This window comes from Bos grunniens, chromosome 7 (assembly GCF_055505025.1).
Source record: "Bos grunniens cultivar Pamir isolate PY7600 chromosome 7, Bosgru_T2T1.0, whole genome shotgun sequence".
NCBI lineage: Eukaryota > Metazoa > Chordata > Mammalia > Artiodactyla > Bovidae > Bos > Bos grunniens.
Genome location: NC_141171.1, coordinates 79449289 through 79469743, shown reverse-complemented (window position 1 = coordinate 79469743; position 20455 = coordinate 79449289). Strand labels below are relative to the sequence as shown.

General features: G+C 37.4%; 1 protein-coding gene across 1 annotated transcript in view; it reads right to left on the bottom strand.

Annotated features, from left to right (window-relative positions):
- TENM2 (teneurin transmembrane protein 2) overlaps window positions 1–20455 on the bottom strand; it is a 1167677-nt gene that overhangs the window by 872342 nt on the left and 274880 nt on the right. The gene's annotated exons all lie outside the window — the stretch shown is intronic.

The window sequence follows — 20455 nt, the reverse complement described above, 5'->3', positions numbered from 1 at the left end:
TCCTCTTTACAAACATTCAGAAAACCCTACTTAAATGGGAAAGGGATGCTAGCTCATGCCCAAAGGGACAACACACTCTGGCTGTACTTACAGATCTAACTCTCAAATACCACCGCCTGCCTTAATCTGTATAACATAACAAAGAAGAACCACCACTGGTTTGCAGAGTTAGGAAAAGAGACTCAGCCATTAAGTAGAAGTACCTTCATAAGAGGGACTACGTATTTTCTGAGTGAAGGAATCCTCTCTAGAAGGGCCAAGGTCTTAGATTGAGAGATCCACATATGTTTTCAAATTTTTTATTTGTTTCTTATTTTTGGCCGCACTTGGTCTCTGTTGCTGTTCTCAGGCTTTTCCCTAGTTATGGAGAGCCAGGGATACTTTCCAGTTGCGGTGCGTGGGCTTCTCACTTCGTGACTTCTCTTGTTGCAGAGCATGGGATGGGCTCTAGGGCAAGCAGGCTCGGTAGCTGAGGAACCAGGGCTCAGTAGCTGTGGCTCCTGGGTTCTGCAGCACAATAGTTGTAGTCCACAGGCTTAGCTGCTCTGTGGCGTCTTTCCGGATCAGGGATCGAACCAGGGTCTCATGCATTGCCAGGTGGATTCTTTACCACAGAGTCACCAGCAAAGCCGTTTATATATGGTTTTTTAACTCTTTACCCAAAAATAAAAGTTTCAGAAATTCTAAAGCAGTTGTTTAGAATCATTTAGCTTTCTAATGATACAGGAGGAAAAAAAAAAAAAAAAAGATTCCTTGACAATCTAATGGTTGCCCTTTCATCAAATTTCTACAACCAAACTGATAACTCCTTTGTCTATCAGGGCTTCCCTGATGGCTCAATGATAAAGAATTCTCCTGCCAATGCAGGAGACCTGGATTTGATCCCTGGGTCAGGAAGATCTCCTGGAGAAGGAAATGGAAACCCACTCCAGTATTTTGGCCTGGGAAATCCTATGGACAGAGGAGCCTGGTTGGCTACAGTCCATGGGGTCACAAAGAGTTGGACATGACTTAGCAACTAAACCAATCACCACTGGGGCTCTATAAGTGATTTTAAAAGAACTAATAATCTCTGAATGTTACTACAGAATCTCTTTCTACTTCATTCTTAATGGCTGTAATCACCTTGTGCTGCTTCCCTAAGCCCCCAGGACAAGTCATGTGATACTTGATAGCATATCCAGGCACTGACTGGCTCTCTTCAGATCACTGCTGCTGCTGCTGCTGCTGCTAAGTTGCTTCAGTTGTATCCGACTCTATGCGACCCCACAGACAGCAGCCCACCAGGCTCCCCTGTCCCTGGGATTCTCTAGGCAAGAACACTGGAGTGGGTTGCCATTTCCTTCTCCAATGCATGAAAGTGAACAGTGAAAGTGAAGTTGCTTAGTCGTGTCCGACCCTCAGCGACCCCATGGACTGCAGCCTTCCAGGCTCCTCCATCCATGGGATTTTCCAGGCAAGAGTACTGGAGTGGGGTGCCAATGCCTTCTCCACTTCAGATCACTAAGTAAAGGCATTTTCTCTAACTTCCCCTCCATGGAACATACCACCTTTCTTAGACACATATGCTGATTAGATTAACTAGAAAATAGAAAATATTACACTGTGTTCTTCTTGTCCCACAATTGGGAAAGAATCTTTCTAAATAAAAACAAAAGTAAAACTCAAACCAAAATAACTGCAAATAGATTTCCAGGAAAAGAACTACCTCATTCTACCCTCAAGCCAAAAAACAAGCACTATGAATATTGCTGTTAATTTTTGAATGCACCATAATGTGGAATATCAGAATCATAATGGAATTTCAAAGGCTCTAGCGATATATTTGGAAGAACAATGTTGATCTATAACCGCACTGTAGCCACATAAAATAGGCAATTATATTTGTCAATATGGATAAATATAATTTCTCTGTTTAAGGTCTGCTAACTTGATTTCCATGTTGGTCACCATCTATTACTGCAAAACCTTCTATCACTGGCTTATTAAAGCTTCATTATGGCAGAAAATTTTATGCCCATTTGGTTCCAGACCATGCAGAAAGTTTTGTATTCACAAATGATTGACATAAATAATCTTTTCTAGTAGACTGTTTGGGGCTCATTGATCATTGCAACGTTTTATTGTGGATATAACAGAACTTTATTAAAGTTATAAAGATCATTTATGTAAAATGAGTCATTATTGGAAAATATTACATGTGTACAGACAAGTTTAAAGGAAGATAATGAATGCTAAAAATATGGTAAATTTATAAGATTATGATGAAATAAAATTTATTTGCAGTTTTCCAAAATAGAAATAAGGAATCTTTTGTTTGGGAAAATAAACATCCAGTTACCACTGCTTCCATATCAAGTTTCTGTCTTCTATAGTTTCTTTTCGGAGAAGGCAATGGCACCCCACTCCAGTACTCTTGCCTGGAAAATCCCATGGATGGAGGAGCCTGATAGGCTGCAGTCCACGGGGTTGCTAAAAGTTGGACATGACTGAATGATTTCACTTTCACTTTTCACTTTCACGTACTGGAGAAGGAAATGGCAACCCACTCCAGTGTTCTTGCCTAGAGAATCCCAGGGACAGGGGAGCCTGGTGGGCTGCCGTCTATGGGGTCGCACAGAGTCAGACACTACTGAAGTGACTTAGCAGTAGCAGCATAGTTTCTTTTAATAAACATACACAGCTTAAAAAAAAAAAACTGGATGTCATATTTTCACTAAAATAGTTTAAATTTTTCAAGTGCCAGTAAAAATGGAGTGTAAAAATGTAAAGGGCTAAGAATGAAATAAAAACTGGCAATCAGAAAAATAATCACAGAAGTAATTTGTTAATGGCTAATGACTCATTAAGTCTAACACTAGCATTATAAACCATGGAAATATTTTAAAAACTATCGCCCCAATTAAAAGGTTACACACAACAACAAATATTCTAGAAAATGCCAGAAAAGCTAGACTTGACTGTAACAGACAGTCAGTGTTGTGTCTAACATATTGTATTTAAAGGCTCAAATTTAGAAAATTGGTTTATAACATTAATCTTTACTTGGGAAAATAACAAATGCTTATCATCATCAGACTATAATTAAAAAACAAATAGTCTTGCAAGAGTTTCTTTTTACTGTAGTTTACAAGATGCCATTTCTGCACTGAAAAATACGTTTTCTAAGTAACCATCAAACATGTTTATTAAAACCTAATTACAGAGGCATAAAAGGTGCATTTTGATGCAGTGCTAGGACTAATCCCTGGTTTGATGATCTTCCTATCAGCCTAACTTCAGATTAAACACAAACACACAAACTTTTACTTTTTATCTGTTGTCAAGATTAAACACTGCTGGTAGAGTGTCTGATGGAATAATTTGATTAGGGTAGTGTTTAAAGATTTTATGCAAATTAAAGGCACTTCTTGTTTTTAATACAAGAAAATGAAGTCAGAATTAAAGTGTATTTATTTATGTGTCATTTGGGAGGACAGAGATATTTATAAGTGGCATAACTTATGAATATGGTAAAGGTAGACAAACTGAGTTTGTTTTGTAATAGAAAATGTTTTCTATTACGTAAGTGTCACAAATTTAACAGACTATTTGCTTGCTCTCCCTGTGCATATTAAAAATGTTGACTGCTGAGTGATTTGATTACTAGTAAAAAATGGTGGGAATTCATTGAACTGGCGTTTCATTCAAGAAGCGACAATTCAAGGTACAGGTTCCTATAAACTGCCTACCTATAAAATGGTATTAGAACAGTAAATCTATATTTGATGCTTGATTACATCACAAAGAGGGAGTTGCTACAAATTTTAGAAGAAAAGGACAAAACACAACTTTGCCTGATAGTTTTCTGAGCACTATAGATTTGAAGTTTCCTGGAAAAAAAATAATAATGATATTGTCATAGGTAAACGATTATAGCTATTGAAAATTTATGTCAATGGATTACAGAGAGCCTGATTTTGTTCCGATTTTCAGTACAACATGGATAGTTTCTGAACACAAGGAGTTTTTTCCCCTTCTGTTCTGCCATGTCTAATATTTTAGGGTTCATCTTATGCTTAGCTTTTGAGAGGTCACACAGACATTCTAGTGTTCCAAGGTACACTATTCTTATCCCTGAAAATTTGAGAACTCCTAAAAGCCTTGTTTACACTCAGGGTGAACCATTCTTCCAGAAAAATTCCTGTAATGAAATATGAATAGAATAGATGCCAGTTTATGGGTTTATATTTCTGACCAAGCTTCTAGTGAACTTTATTACTTTGAAATATCCATAAATATAATATTTGACCAAATATTTAATCAACCTGAATGCTATATTATATGAAAACTTGCACTACATACATAAATCATGCAGGGCCAGTAGAATAACCTAACACATAAAATTTTATTTCAGTTGATTCAGTATCATGGTACTCTATAAAATAAGTTCTTATCTTCCTCATAATTCTAGCCTTATATTTGCTGCAATAACTATGAAAAGAAATATTTTCTCAGACTCTATGATGCTTAGGAGGGGTTCTATCTAGAAGGAGGAATATTTTTAAAAGTGCCTATGAAGACTCCTCTCAAAAAACATAACCCCACTATTTTTCCCCCTCTAAAGAAAGAATGACTTACCCTCTATTCTTGTAAATCTTTACTATGGTGAGCATGTGATTTATGGACCAAGATGCTATATTGCTGAATCCAAAATTAGGATTCCTTTCTTCAAAACTGGCTGGGCACCCTCTGGCTGTACCTGTGATGCTTGCCTCAGTGGCATATATAATGCAAGGACCAGTCGGTAAAAGATCTAAGTCCAAAACACTCTACACGAATTCCTGTTCAGCTGAGGCTTTCTCACATACAATCAAAAGGGATGGGGAGACTCTGCTCAAAGAGGAAAACCATTAGTGACAATGTACAAATATATCTGACTATGGCCAAAACATAAATAAGTAATTCTTATAATCCTGCAAGGGGAACTTAAAGACATGATTTCACAAAAGCATTTTCCATTGAAAATAATAGTTTTTGAAAATTGAAATTCAAAACATTTGTAAATTTAAAAATTTCCATATCCATTTATTTATTTTTATCTAACTGGAAGAGTGAAAAAATAGATTTAGTTATCATTTGTAAATGTATTCCTTGGAAGACGTTATCATAATGGAAGATGTCAGTGACTAGTATAATTACTGTCAGTGAGAATCCTTGAAACGATAGCACACAAGAAATGTGTCACATTGTATGTACAGAGACACATGCAGGTTTTGGGACTCTATTAATTCAATTTAGTCTTTTTTGCTATGTCTATCAGACATTGTAGAACTATGAGACTAGATATGGGTGCGAAGAGTTTTGCTGTGCCTTTCTAAAAACAACTGCTCTTGGAGCAGCAGGGTAATCTTGTGATGGCAGGAGGTAGGAAGTAATGTTCTTGGGCCACACAGGAAGATAGCTGCAGGACAGTTAGGAATGTAGGAGGAAGATCTCAGCTGTCTCTGAACACTGAAATGTCCAGCTATCTTTAGGGACCTTTCACAGCCAGGCAAAGGGAACCATATTGGTAAGTTGAGCCTTACCTCCTCTTCAAGGATATTTAATGGTCTTATAGTCTGAAGGACAGAAAATATAGCCATACTAGAGGGTTAGATGTGAAATCAGTCATCATTAGATCTTTTCTTTCTTAAAGATCACATTTGGATCAATATCATCAAGAATCAGAATCTTTATTTAGTCATGCTGCCTGGACATTCATGGGCTTTGGATTAAGACAGATATAATAAACCCCAGCTTTGTCATTCAGCAGCTCTGTGACTTTGGGCATGCTCCTTACCCATGCTGAGCCTCACCTGTCAATCAGAATAGTAACACTTCCACAGGGTGGTTGTGACGTCCAAGTAGCAAGTGCTTAGAGCAAAGTAAGAACTCAGCTCATGCTTCTCCCTTTCCCCATCTCTTCTCATCTAACAGGAGGACAAAAAATGCTTCAAGAGAAAATGTGAGCTGATTTTTTTTTTTTAATTGAACAAAGTGAGATACATTCACCTTTAAAGACTTCTCATATCATTCTGTAACCCAGCTTCATGAAAAGAGCCGTATTAGAATCCTTAAATAAGCAGACATGTAAACATTTACCAAACCATAGTGCTGGCTATGAGAGTGCCTAACTTTGAATATGCCTGCAACTAACATCAGAGAGAACCTGTACTTGAGACCACCTGCAGCTTGAAGCACCTACAATAATTTGTGATCAGCCAAACTAGAGAGATGTGAGACATGGGGAGATCTGGGTTTTAAAATACTTGAATAAATTTAAATATTTAAAAGCTTTTAAATATTTTAAAACATTTACCCCCATGATAACCACGTCGATGGGACATGGCAAGATTGAGACACATTTTTGGTGATGGTGGGGGTGGGGGTGGTCATGGATCATAAGTTAGACTCAACTGTAGGTACTATGTACATGGTTATCTGAATTAAATTTGAATAGTTCAGTACACTTCCAGTAAATGCATAGCTATGTGGTTTTTTTTTTTTTTTTCAGAGAATTTACTCAGAAAGAAATGAGTCTCTTGCTAACACTAATAAAAAGGATTTGAAACTGAAATGTTATCCAATCTTTTCCTACAAGGGCGATTGACCATAATCTCCTATAAGTTAATACAGTCAGGCCTGTTGTGAAGAGACAGGGTCTGTCTTCAATTTTTGCAGAGCAGGTTTACAAATGATTTGGTCTCCTACACTAAGGTAGGCATATTTATGGCTTCTCATCCTAATGTTATAATGAAAATGGGTTCAATTCAAAGGCTTCTATCAATAATACTGGATAAAGGGAAACATAAAAAAATACCTAATATGGTATTCATGATACAGGCTCACATTGGCAATTCATCACTAACGGTTTTTACTTGTTTTTCCTTCTAACTGCTGTAAAAACTGTGTATCCAGATAGATGATTAGATTGCAACAGATGTTAACTTCTGTATTACTCATATATAGAAAGAGGGTATATACTTGTTAAAGGTACATTTTCCAGGAATATGAGGTTGTAGATGACATTAAGGTTTAGCTGCTTAGCCCTGCAGTAATCTCTCTTTTTATTTTTAAAGTTTAACTGAAGTACAGTTGAGTTACAATGCTGTGTTAATTTCAGCAAATTGTTAAATTCAGCAAATTTTCAGTTACAATGCTGTTAATTTCAACATGCTGTGTTGTACAACAAAGTGATTTAGTTTTTTCATATCTCACATTTTTTCATATTATTTTCCAATACAGTTTATCATGAGATATTGAATATAGTTCCCTGTGCTATACAGTAGGACCTTGTTATCCTTTCAATATATCATGGTTTGTATCTGCTAATCTCAAACTCCTAATCTATCCCTCCTTCATCCCCCCACCCCACAAGTCTATTCTCTGTCTGTGAGTTTCTGTTTCTGCAGTAGTCTCCTAATGGGATGGGAAAAAAAGAAAACAACGCTCTTGCTAAAGTACTTGTTCTCCAGATCATTTGTGCTTTTCCTCGTGGCTTAAACTCTTCACTCCTTGCTGATCAAGTCTCCCAAGATAAAAATATTACTTTGAGTCAGGAATGAAATCATATACTGTAAAGGTAAAAAAATTGTCCTTAATTTCCCCCGGGGCAGTCCTGCCCCTCATTTATCCAACAGTGAGTTGGACAGCTCCCTGGGATTTTATGTCTAGTCATCTTCATCCTTCCTACTTGAAATGTCTGTGAGATCCAAACCTAGAACTTTCACATGCCCGCTCACCTCCTTGGTTGGTTGGCTGGATGGGCTCAGTTCTTTCCAGCTCTTTGTGACCTCATGGACTGTAGCCCACCAGGCTCCTCTGTCCATGGAATTCTCTAGGCAAGAATACTGGAGTGGGTTGCCGTTTCCTACTCCAGGGGATCTTCCCGACCCAGGGATCAAACCTGCGTTCCTTGCCTCTCCTGCATTTCCAGGTGGATTTTTTAGCAACTGTGCCATGTGGGAAGCCCACTTCCTTAACACCACAATAAACATTGTAGATTCATGCTTTATATTTTTTTTCTATGAAATACAGCTCTTTCATCTTTTAATAATTGAGAAAGGAACTAAACTACACACACTCTTAAGATGTTGAAATGAAACCAATAAACTGTGTATCAAATTAAATCCTTTTTAAGATCAAGAATACTCATACTTTAGTGAAGAGACATTCACTTGCCTTTGAGTTCAAAATGGTTGCCCTGGAGTAAATATGTCCTCTGGGCAAATACTAGCCAGTTAACAGTGGGTAGTCTAGAGTGAAATAACTTTGGTTGGAGTTCTGATTCTGTTCTTTGTCATCTTAATGACACTGGGCTAGTTTCTCTTATTCTCTGAAATGTGTTTTCCTTATCTGTAAAGTGAGGATAAAAACAAGAGAAGCATCTTATGTAACTAGTATGATGCTTAAGTAAATTCACCCATGTGAAGGGTTTATCAAGCTGCTTGGTACACAGAACATGATCAATTAATGCTCACTGTTATTATGAGTAGTAGGGATGCATGCATGCTTATGTATGCAGTCCTCCCAGTAATGCTGAGAAGGAGAGCACTATGAATTGTTGTGAGCCTTAAGATGGATGATCTGCAGAAATTAAACTAGAAAATATGATTTGTTCTTTCACCTTTTCTCTTGCTTCTTTCTGAATTTCCATGAAAAACTAGCACCTTATGGTTTTTTTATTTTTGGCTCTATGGGGAATAAGGAGTTCACTGCATTCATTATTTAATCCAGTACCCTATGAACCATATTCATCTAAAGAAAATCCAAGGGAGGGGTGCATACTTGTGTATGTATGTTTGCATGTATGTGTATCTGCATGTGTGAAAGTGACCTGCCAATGGACTCTGAAACTTGACTGTCATATCTGTCTCTTGAAGATTTACTGCTTTGGGGCTCTGTAGCTTATTTCTATCTCTAACTTACAACTATTAAGCTTTTCACAGGCCATTAATCACTCAGAGATGTTAAGCTTAAATTCATCTCAAGTATATTGTAAAATACTACATGATCAATAGGCAGTATGTATCTGAAATTACCAAGAATTAATTTCAGGAGTTAACTAGAAGTTAACACCTAGAGTTAACTTCTAGATGTAACAATAAACAAAATAAAATTCATAAATTAGAATATTACCAGATATAGTTAAATTAATTTCTACCTTATAGTAGAGATACATTTGTTTATGCTTTCCACCAGATGTTTATCTATCTGGCCTAAAAACTTTTGCTACTGATTTTGGTGGACTTTATTTGAGATATAAGAATGGCACATGCAATGTAAGAACCGTGTATTTTTCTAAAATATTTTGAGTACCTATATATGTAGATATGGTGCTAAATAATTAGAGTTCAGGGCAGTATAATGTCTCTTATAAATATTAAATAAAATACCTAGGAAAAGCTGAGTATGCTGGAAAGTAACCAAGACGTTGGCATTACAATGTGACACCATTCCCCAATGAAAGTGCATTTCAGTAGGTACACCTATGAATCTTCAAATTTGTTGGGGGCTGCACAGTTAATTGCTAGACAAACATTGAAGAAGCAGGCTATCTCTCAAAGCCATCTCGTACATGGACTTCAAGGAAGGATTCTGATAATGGAGCTTCTGTAAAGGAAAGAGTCTATTTTTTTCTTTTGTTCTCTTCCAAATATGGGAAATGCTGGTGGTAAAGAATCTTCCTGCAATGCAGGAGACCCAGGTTTGATCCCTGGGTTGAGAAGATCCACTGGAGAAGGGAATGGCAACCCATTCCAGTATTCTTGCCTGGAAAATTCCATGGATAGAGAAGCCTGGTGGGCTACATTCCATGGGGTCACAAAGAGTCAGATGTGACTGAGTGGCTAACAAATATGGGAGAAAAAGAACAATATCCCTGAAGGGACTCCAAGAATCCCCAAAAGAACATTAAAAAAGACTTTCTGGACTTCTATCAATCCAAACATCTATCAGTATTTTTATTTTAAATATCTGAATATGAGCTAAAAATTTTATACCCCCTGAATAAAAATAAAAGAAAAACAAACAAATGAGAGAGACAGAGTGCTTAAGAGACTACTGTGAGCCTGGAAACATTGCACTTCATCTAGGCTTTCTTCCCACGAAAAAGTGTATTATGCTTACTTGTTAGTTGCTTATTTGTGGGTTGAAACAAAGGCAGGGTATACAGTTTCACTGCAAGTGCATAAACAACTGCAGTTTATTTCAACAGTGTGAATTGCACAAATCACACAATCCTGAAGTTATGTATTTGAAAACCAAATGTATATTAAAATAAAAGAAGTCCCCTAAAAGTCCAGCCAGGAGGCAAATAAAGTGTACATTTTAGCCAACTGAAAAGCAGTCATTTTTTTTTTTTAAACATGCTTTTTTGGTGGTTTAGGGAAATTGACATTGTCTTTGTTAGTGTTTTACAGAGGCATTTATTTTTAGTTATACAGCTGAAACTCTCCAGTCCAATGAACTGTGGCTGGCTGTGGTGGATTCAGCAGAGGTAAAAAAAAGACACTTTGCCATTAGTTCTAAAAATATCAGTGACATGTCAGGGTCATCATCTCTATGCTAAGAACTATGGCAAGTTAGATAGAGATGAACTTACGTCTTTCACACTCAGCATCTTGAGTGCAAATGAAATTTTAAAAGAACCTTTCACAGTTTTTAAGCTGAATATGCATCTCAATTCAAGACCTAAAAACAAGTATACCTACAGCAAACAGTGTAACTGCAAAATTGGTGGGAGATGGCTTACATCTTTAACAGATAGTATCTTATTAATATCTATGTGTGTGTGTTAGTCATTCAGTCATGTCTGACTCCTTGCGACCCTAAAGACTGTAGCCCGCCAGGGTACTCTGTCCATGGAATTCTCCAGGCAAGAAATACTGGAGTGGGTTATCATTGCATTCTCTAGGGGATCCTCCTGATCCCAGGGATCAAACCCAGGTCTCCTGCATTTCAGGCAGATTCTTTACCATCTGAGCCACCAGGGAAGCTCCATTAACATCTATAATATAATGAATAATGCTGTACAAACTGTAGACATCATAATAGGGTATTACAGATATTATCTTATATACACTGGATAATATCTCACAAAGGCTAGATATGACACTGCTTTGAGGGAACTTCAAGAATAGAATTTCAGGCTGCATCAGGTTTGAACTAGATCTGCAACTTGGGATCAATCACTTAAGCTGTCTGGACTTCAGTTTCTTCAACTTTGAACTGAGACAATAACTCCTTTGAAAATTCCACACTTTGGAAATGGGAGAAAGGCTATATGTTAAAATATGTTTGTCCTATTTTCCATGAGAGATACAAAAGTTTAATATATGTAATATAAAGTCTAAAATATCTATTTATATAACAAATGTTTATATATATAAAATGTTTGAATAGACGTGTTTGTCTTTACATCTAGTGATATGAAGAGTGGGGGCCTATCTAGTTTGTAAACTCTACACCAGAAGTAAGAAAATACTTAGGGAGTTTTTATTTTTGAGTGACACTGGCTATATTCTCAGTGTTTTTCCAGTTTATGTGCCTGATTAAAAAGGAAAGTTTGTCACCTTGCAGCCTTTAGGATGATTACTATTAAAAACAATGGAAAATAAGTGTTGATAAGGATGTAGATAAATTTTAACCCTTATACACTGTTGGTGGAAATGGGAAATGATATAGCCGCTATGGAAAACAGAATGGTGGTTCCCTACAAAATTAAAAATAGAATTTTCAAATGATTCAGTAATTCCACTTGCAGGTATATATCAGGTAGAATTGAAAGCAGAGTCTCAAACTGATACTCGTTCATTCACGTTCACAGTAGCATTATGCATGATAGCCAAAAGGCAGAAGCAACCCAAGTGTCTATCAAATGAGGGTAGGTAATAAAATGTGGGATGTACATACAATAGAATACCAGTCAGACTTCACAAGGAAGGAAAATGTGCCATAAGCTACAAGATGAACTTTCCGGAAATTATGCTAAATGAAATAAACCAGACACAAAAGGACAGATATTGCATGATTTCAAATATATGAGGCACCTAAATCAGTCAAGTTCATAGAAACGGAAAGCAGAACAATAGTTCTAAGGGTTGTGGGAGAGGGGAGTCGGGAGTTACTGTTTAATGGGCAGTGTTTCCTGGGGGATACAGGTGAGAAGCGCTCAAAGGTGGATGCAGTGATAGCTGCGCACCGTGTCAAGGTATTAATCCCACTAAAGGGTGTGCCTAAAAGCAGTTAAGACTACATGGAAGCAACCTAGATGTCCATCAGCAGATAAATGGATAAGAAAGCTATGGTACATATACACAATGGAGTATTACTCAGCCATTAAAAAGAATACATTTGAATCAGTTCTAATGAGGTGGATGAAACTGGAGCCTATTATACAGAGTGAAGTAAGCCAGAAAGAAAAACATCAATACAGTATACTAATGTATATATATGGAATTTAGAAAGATGGTAACAATAACCCTGTGTATGAGACAGCAAAAGAGACACTGATGTATAGAACAGTCTTATGGACTCTGTTGGAGAGGGAGAGGGTGGGAAGATTTGGGAGAATGGCATTGAAACATGTATAATATCATGTATGAAACGAGTTGCCAGTCCAGGTTCGATGCAGGATACTGGATGCTTGGGGCTGGTGCACTGGGACGACCCAGAGGGATGGTATGGGGAGGGAGGAGGGTTCAAGATGGGGAACACATGTATACCTGTGGCGGATTCATTTCAATATTTGGCAAGCTAATACAATTTTGTAAAGTTTAAAAAAAAATTAAAAATATAAATACTATATCATCCAGCAAAAAAAAAAAAAAAAAAAAAAGACTGTCAGTTGGATATTACGTATATTGCCCCACAATAAAAATGAATGAATGAGTGAAAATGTGACCTGAACCTGCCTGTATTGTTGGTTTTTAAGGTGTAGACAATATTTTATAGTGGATGAGAGGACAGATTCTGAAACTTGATTGCCTGCCCTCGAATTCTGGCTCCATGTTTCACTCCCAGGGCCCTACATTGGGTCAGTTGTGTAAACCCTTTGTGACTCCTTTTGCTCATCTGTGAACTGAGGATCACAGCAGTACTTTCTCCATAGAATTGTTATGAAGCTAACATGTGGATATAGTATAGCATTTAGGAAGCTGGCAAATAGGAAGCATGATATAAATGTTGCCTCTTATTATTCTTGGTGTTTTCACTATTAATAAAATTCTGTTGCACTGTCTCCTTTTGTATATGATGTCAGCTTTATCTTCTTAGAGATAACAATGAAATCCTTTTAACTTGCTTGAAATTTTGAAATTGCTCAAAATTTTAACTAAAACATTGATTGCTCTGAAATGAGGAAAATTAGAATATTTTATTTGCTCTTTTTACTGCAGTAAACAATATTTATTTTATAATAATTTAAAAGTTTGGGAAGGCAAAGGGTCATTACAGAAGACTAATACTTTGACCTGTGTGGCCTGAAGAAGTAATGCTCTCACCAAGCCTAAGACAATCTGCATAATGATAGATCGCATGACCAAAAAAAAAAAAAAAAAAACCACAAACTAGCTGCCTTAGCTGTGCTACGTTTCATCAATGAACACATTTCAAAATCTTGGCATTATTCTCATGTGTATGTTTAGAAAATATCTTTCCCAAAAGTTTCTTGGAAAATAGGAAATTTTGCTGTGACGTAAGGAGAGGTACTGGGTTTCTGTGGCGGCTCAGATAGTAAAGAATCTGCCTGCAATATGGGAGACCTGGGTTCAATCCTTGGATCAGGGAAGATACCCTGGAGAAGGACATGGCTACCCACTCCAGTGTTCTTGCCTGGAGAATGGACACAGGAGTTTGTGGGTTACAATTCATGGGGTCGCAAAGAGTCGGACACAACTGAGTGACTAATATTTAATGAGAGGTATTACACTACACTAACTCTATGAAAAGTCTCTAAAGTGATTACTCATTGGTTTGACAAAAAAAAAGAAAAATGTGATGTCTTTTTTCTGATGAGGGGATGTCTATGTTATAAAATGGACTGTTTTTAAGGTTGCTGAAGCAAGGGCTGTTTCTAAAAGGACTTAACCATTGTACATGAAGTTTGGAAAGGTGGAGAACAGCCTTTAAAAGCAGGAACCAAATAAATTTGAATTGTCTAAATCTCATAAATTTTCATGTGTGCAATAAAGTTCCATACTTCTTTGAGTGATTGGTATGCTAATACCAGAACCACTTCCTAACATAACTGAGGTGTTCTGCTTCTTCAGAACTTTAGAGTTAACTGATGGGACAATGAAGAGAAAAGTGAAATTTCCAAGATGGCTCTGAGGCTAAGGAGGAAAGGAGTTATTAAAATCACTCTTACATTTTGGCCTAAGGTAAGACAGGCCTATGAGAAGAAACCATATGCTTCTAAACACAACTGGAATGCCAGAGCAGACAGAGGAATCCTTGCTCCTGTAGCTCTGGTAATGGTCTTCTCTCAGGGAGCAGCCTCAGAATCCACTGCAGGTTTTTCAGAGATGTGGCGTGACTTATGAATGTGGATATTCGTATGTTGGTGAATATATACCTTTAATATTATCTGCCTGAATCTGATGAACAGATGGCATAAATGAAAATCAGCTTACCAGAAATAATTATACAAAATGAAAATTAGATGGATGAAACCTAAAATTTGATGCTTTTTATATTAAGTCAAAATTAGAAATAGATAAGCTCATTTATGCAGCTAATAAATTGAAAGCAGAACATCCATCTTGTGTAAAAAGGAATATTCTGAAATGGAAATTAATATCCTAGTGCATAAACACTTTGAAGCCCAGTTACCTCTATCTAGCCTACATTTTGTCTGAAAATTATGTTTTTACTAAACAGCACAGTAAAACCTCTAGAACAAAGGCAGAGGACATAAAAAACACAGATATGTGGAATGTGTGTGTATGTGTGTGTGTGTATTCAAGACAATTAGAAATGTACTTAGTAAAAATGAAAGCGTTGAAAAAGAAAAACAGGTCAGAAGTAGTTCAGTTTGATTTATCAGTAGTTATTAGGCACCTACTAAGTGGGCTACAGTCTACAGGGTCCCAAAGAGTCGGACACGACTGAGCGAGTTCACTGCACTTCACTTCGAGTGTACATTCTATACTGGTAAACTTATAGAAGAAACCACAAAGATCAGTATCTACTTGTGGGATTAGGTTAAGTCATTTAAAGAATTAAGTTCTCCTTCCTTTCCTCAAGATGCTCAAAGTGGGTTGAGGTCCCCATTTGACTAGAGTGTAACTAAGCAACAAGAGACAGTGGAGTATCTCTTTCAAGGACATGCCCAACTCCACACAGCCAACTTTAAGACTTCAGCATTGTCATCGAAAGAATTAATACTTTGTCTCCACTCAGCCCAGAGATCAACGTGGCATCTACTAAAGAAGTTCTCCCCAAAATTTAGGGCACAATAGTTCCTCCTAAGGACAGCCGATGAGAAAAAGTAAGACCACTCCACAGTCATTCAAAATTCATGATCCAGTTCTTTCTAACCTCCTAAAGACAAGAAATTGGTGCCTTCTCATCATATTGCTACCAGAGACACTCTATATTATTTTATGAAGAATCTATGAAATTGATTTGTGATAAACGCCGGTTAGAAGTCAAGGTGCAGCTAAGAGTAGCTGTGTGTCTTTTGAGAAAAGGTCATGGCCATTGCATACAAATAAGCTTGAAAACTATAATCACCCTTGAATAATCTCTTGGGTCAATGACAACTTAAAAGCTGTATAAACACAAGGAGATTTGGGGAGACACAGAACAATCTTTAAAAGCAAGCATCAAATGAACCTGAATTATCAAAGTTAACTGGGACAGCAGATTCAGTTAACTTCTTTATCAACTAAAATTAATGTACTGACAAATTAAAAGCAACAGTGAATTACATGCATTCCATATCTGGCATAGACATCAATTGGAAAAAAATAAAAAGAAGATGGATAATGAAATGTTTTATTTTAATGTTGCCAAGAGATACATTTGAAAAATATACACATATATCAGCAACAAGGGGATAAGCCACGCTTATGACACTTAGAAATGAAGCATTTCAACATACAGCCTTTCTCAAAAAATTTGATAGTTTGGATTGGGAAGAGATACCTGTTTCAAAAAAGAGCTATATTTTCAGTTCAAAGCTCAGAACAAAACTCAAGTGATGAATTGTATGTTTTGAGTTTGACTACTTAGAAATTCCTTTGTTCTGGTGTTTACTCAGTGCACAAGGAACTCTGTATAATAGGGAATTTCTTTGACTTCTTGGAAGAAAGGATCTGACATTAACGGATCCATGTCACATTTGGAAGAATGGCATGAATATAGGAAGAAGAAATAAACTTGAGTTAGAAAGATCAGAAGGTGAGCTACTGATTAATCTATGATCATACATCGCTGTGCTTCACACTCCTGTGGGTCAAAAACACAAATTCCGTTTTCTAGAGGGAAACAATTGCAGTTGACATATGTACACTTCTCCTACTCTTTCTTTTATTTCTTATAATAGCATTCCCATTTTCAGTGAAGAAGTAGCCCTCCTCCAACTTTAGACCACACGGTTTGGGAGGGAAAATTCCATTGCAGATACCTGTCATGGATCTATAATCAGACCTGAATGATTATGATGATAGCAATTCAGGGATGAAACTGCCAAAAACCAGGCCAATCACAGTGCCAGGACTTTTGCTGGAACTGTGCTAGAATATGGGCTTCCCTGGTGACTCAGTAGTTATAAACCAGTCTGACATTGCAGGAGACGTGGATTTGATTCTTGTGTCAAGAAGATCCTCTGGAGGAGAAAAACGGCAACCCACTCCAGTATTCTTGCCTGGAGAACCCCATGGACAGAGGAGCCTCGTGGGCTATAGTCCATGGGGTTCCAGAAGAGTTCAATGACTTAGCATGTAAACGATAACAACAACAATGGTAGAATAAGTCTGATGTTACTTAGTCAAAATTCCAGGAGAAGCTGGTCTGATTAAGAGTAACTCTGAAGGAAACAGAATTAATGGTTAAGGGAGTGGGTAGGTAGGGAAAAGTAGGGGGTGAGAGGAGAGGGAGAGAAAAAGGAAGAATGAGAGGAAGAGAGATATCTAGTGTCATTGTTCTTTGAACACTGGTATTCAGCCATGCCTGAAGCCATCCATATTCACTCCTTGATCTTCCTAATTACACGAGCCAACACATTCCCTTTCATGTTAGGCTGGTTTGAACTGCAGTTCCTCTCATTTGAAAGCATAAACTTCAGGTTTGCCAGTGAGTACTGTGCCTGCTGGAAAGGAAAGAGAATGCTCCTACCCCACCCGCTTTCCAAGAACAAATTCTGTTCTCACATTACCGAAGGATGACTCAAGGGCACTGCACTTACCCCTCTGCCATGCCTTTAATATACCTTTCTTGGTGGTCCCCTGTGACCCTGTAATATGATTATAGACACTGATGATTTACAAGAACTGAAAATTCAATTGGAATGATTCAAAGTGACTTTGATAAACTATGATCTGGGGGACATGCGTATTCTTGAAATACACATTTTCATTGATCACCTGTGTCCCTAAGCAGTGAAAAGATGGCAAATAATAAAGCTTAAAACTATTGCAGACAGGGATGGAGGAAGACTTAAAATATGTTAGCAATTGGCTGGAACATGATTTACCTACTGAATATTCCAAAATGAATTTGAGTTCCTCCAGACCAAAAAGATCCATTTCCCTTTCAAATTTTATACAAAAGCAAAGCGAATGCTTAGATGAGTGGACAGCTGAACTGAGTTTGATGTTTTTGCAGAGGCTCCATTTACAGCTCATGACTCTAGTCCCTGAATTATCCATCTTTTGATCCTGAATTAATGGTAGATTTGGATGTTAGGGCCTGTTCTCTCCCTGGCCTATGAACTATATTAAGATAAAAGAGATAGAAGCAAGCTTGGTGGGCCTCTAATTTAATGACTTCCCTTAGAAGAAAAGGAACTAAGGTATAGAAAGTTCAATATGATTTGTCTAAAGTCACACAAGCAGTTAATGACAGAGTCATTCTGAAGTTTCCTTTTATTTTATAATGGAATTCAAAGACCTTCAGAATGTGGTTACATTATCAAGGGAAAAAAGATGGTGTTGCCTTTTTTTAAACTCAAACGGTAGTAACCAGGCATGTTTAACCATTTCTTTCTTCAATTAGAGGTGAAGATGGGTTTTCTGAGACAAAAAGAGGGGCCATTTCAAGAAAACAAATGCATGAGAAAGAGTCTCTACATGAACTGGAAAGGTTTTAAGATTCTATTTTTAAAAAAATGATTTAACCTGGTGTTCCCAGTTTCTATTTTACCCAGTTATATAAGGAACAGAAGCATCCAAAGGCAGTTACAATATATTGTCAAATTCCCTCTCTGGGCTGTTTGCAATTTCTCATCCCACTTCTCCTGTGCTCTCTCTCTCTCTCTTCCTCCATCCATGGAAATCTGACATGCTGTCAGAAAGCTCGTTTTCTCATTCAGCTCCCCCCTCACCTATAGAAATTCATTTACATTTCCATTGCTGCCATATTGGTCTCTGATAATAAGAATCTGAACTTAATGTCAGTGAATTTGACTTCATATCAGCACAGATGCCTTAAACTAAATAGATCCATGCATCAGGGTTCAAAGTAACATGGGCAGCCGTCACAAATAAGGTATATGCCTATTCTCCCTTCCAATACACAAGATATTCCATTTTATCACATACCTATTGTTACTGATGTAGTAGAAAACCACAGACTCATTTTAGCCACAAACTGGCTTTGTCACCCTGGGTTACCTATATCTTTCTTCTAGGTTTCTGTTCCAAATTATAAGAGAATAAGTTTAATTGAACATTTATTTACTCATAAATCTGAGAAACACTCCATGAATTCCTACTGTGTCCTAGGCATGTATAATTCACTGGTGAGAAGATAAGAGAGCCATAATGGGCCTTTCCCTCATAGAACCTTCCAGCCTAGGACCAGATTAATCTCACATTTTCAATGCATGTGTGCTTATTAAAAGTCAACTCTTTAGAACATTTTGATCAAAAAAAAAATGTCCAACACCATACTCAGAAGCTAGAAGCAACCACATAACTGACTTGAGCTGATGTTATCAATTCTGTTAGATGGCTTATTAAACCTAAGCTTAATTTTTTTCATAAGTCGTTATCATATCTGTTCAAAGAACTCTGTAGGTAATGTTTTGTGCTCTGATTTAATTCTTAAGTCACAGAAAAAGTCATCATTCTGCCTCCCCAAATTCTGAGAAAACCTTCACCAATTGCAGCCTTAGGAGAAAACACTTGTTATCTGATGCCTGTTCCCAAAGCACCCTTGAGAAAGGCAATGTCATCCTACAGGCCCCAGACGAGTGCGGAAATTGAAGGGGAAAAGCACAGCAGGGTGGGTCCTGGGACCTGGGCTACTCTTTTTGGTTTCTCTTATTTCAACACAGAATCCCTAACTCCAGAGACGGGTCTTCACAGAGATAAAACACATGTTCATAATCATTAGGGGAGGAAGATCCTGAGAGCAGAGGCGCAGGTACCTGAATCATGAAGACAAAGACCTTTTGCATAATTTCCAATCGTTCCTTCCTGGCACCACACTGTCTAGTCATATAAAGCTGTAATTGAAACCATGTGGTGTGTGCACAGGGCTCATTACAGCCTCTTCCAGAGTCATCTCATGGCTGGGTCCTGTGGGGAGTCTCTGACAGTCCTGGGGTCAAGATACTGTCACTTAAATACGAGAAGTGACACATGAACTTGCCTCCTCAGGGAAAACAAAACTGGTCTGAACTGAGTGTGTGCCAATAAATACTTCTGCTCTCAAGTACGTGTTTATGATTTTATTGACATCTTCTATAGGAGAGGAGTACATTTTATGAAACGGTTTAGCAATTCATTTTCTAATATAAAAGGCAGCAGTTATCATAACCCTTGAAACAGTGCCTTTTAAAACTAAAAGAATTGGAAACTGTATATTCTTGCAAAATATTACATTAACCACGGATATCAACACATTAAAGAGTCAGAACAGTGAAATATGAATGTGATATTAATAGTAATACCCCACAGAGAAACATCCTTAGTTTTTGACTAATAAGTCATACCACCCATTAAGGTATCTAATTTAGCACAGAGTGAAAGTCATGAAAACTAAACTGAGTTAATGCCGATGGCAAATGAGGGGAAAGTTGAGAATGTAAATTTTGATTTGAACCTGAGCCCCCCATGTGAGCTGAGATCACTTGCCGCCCACTGGTACTTCCTTTCCTTCCTAATGTGCCCAGCATCAGCTGTTTATTACAAGTCACCAACTCAGAAGAATCTAGAGACCTCAGAATCTAAGTACAGCCATACGGAAAGTCAAAGAACAGCTTATG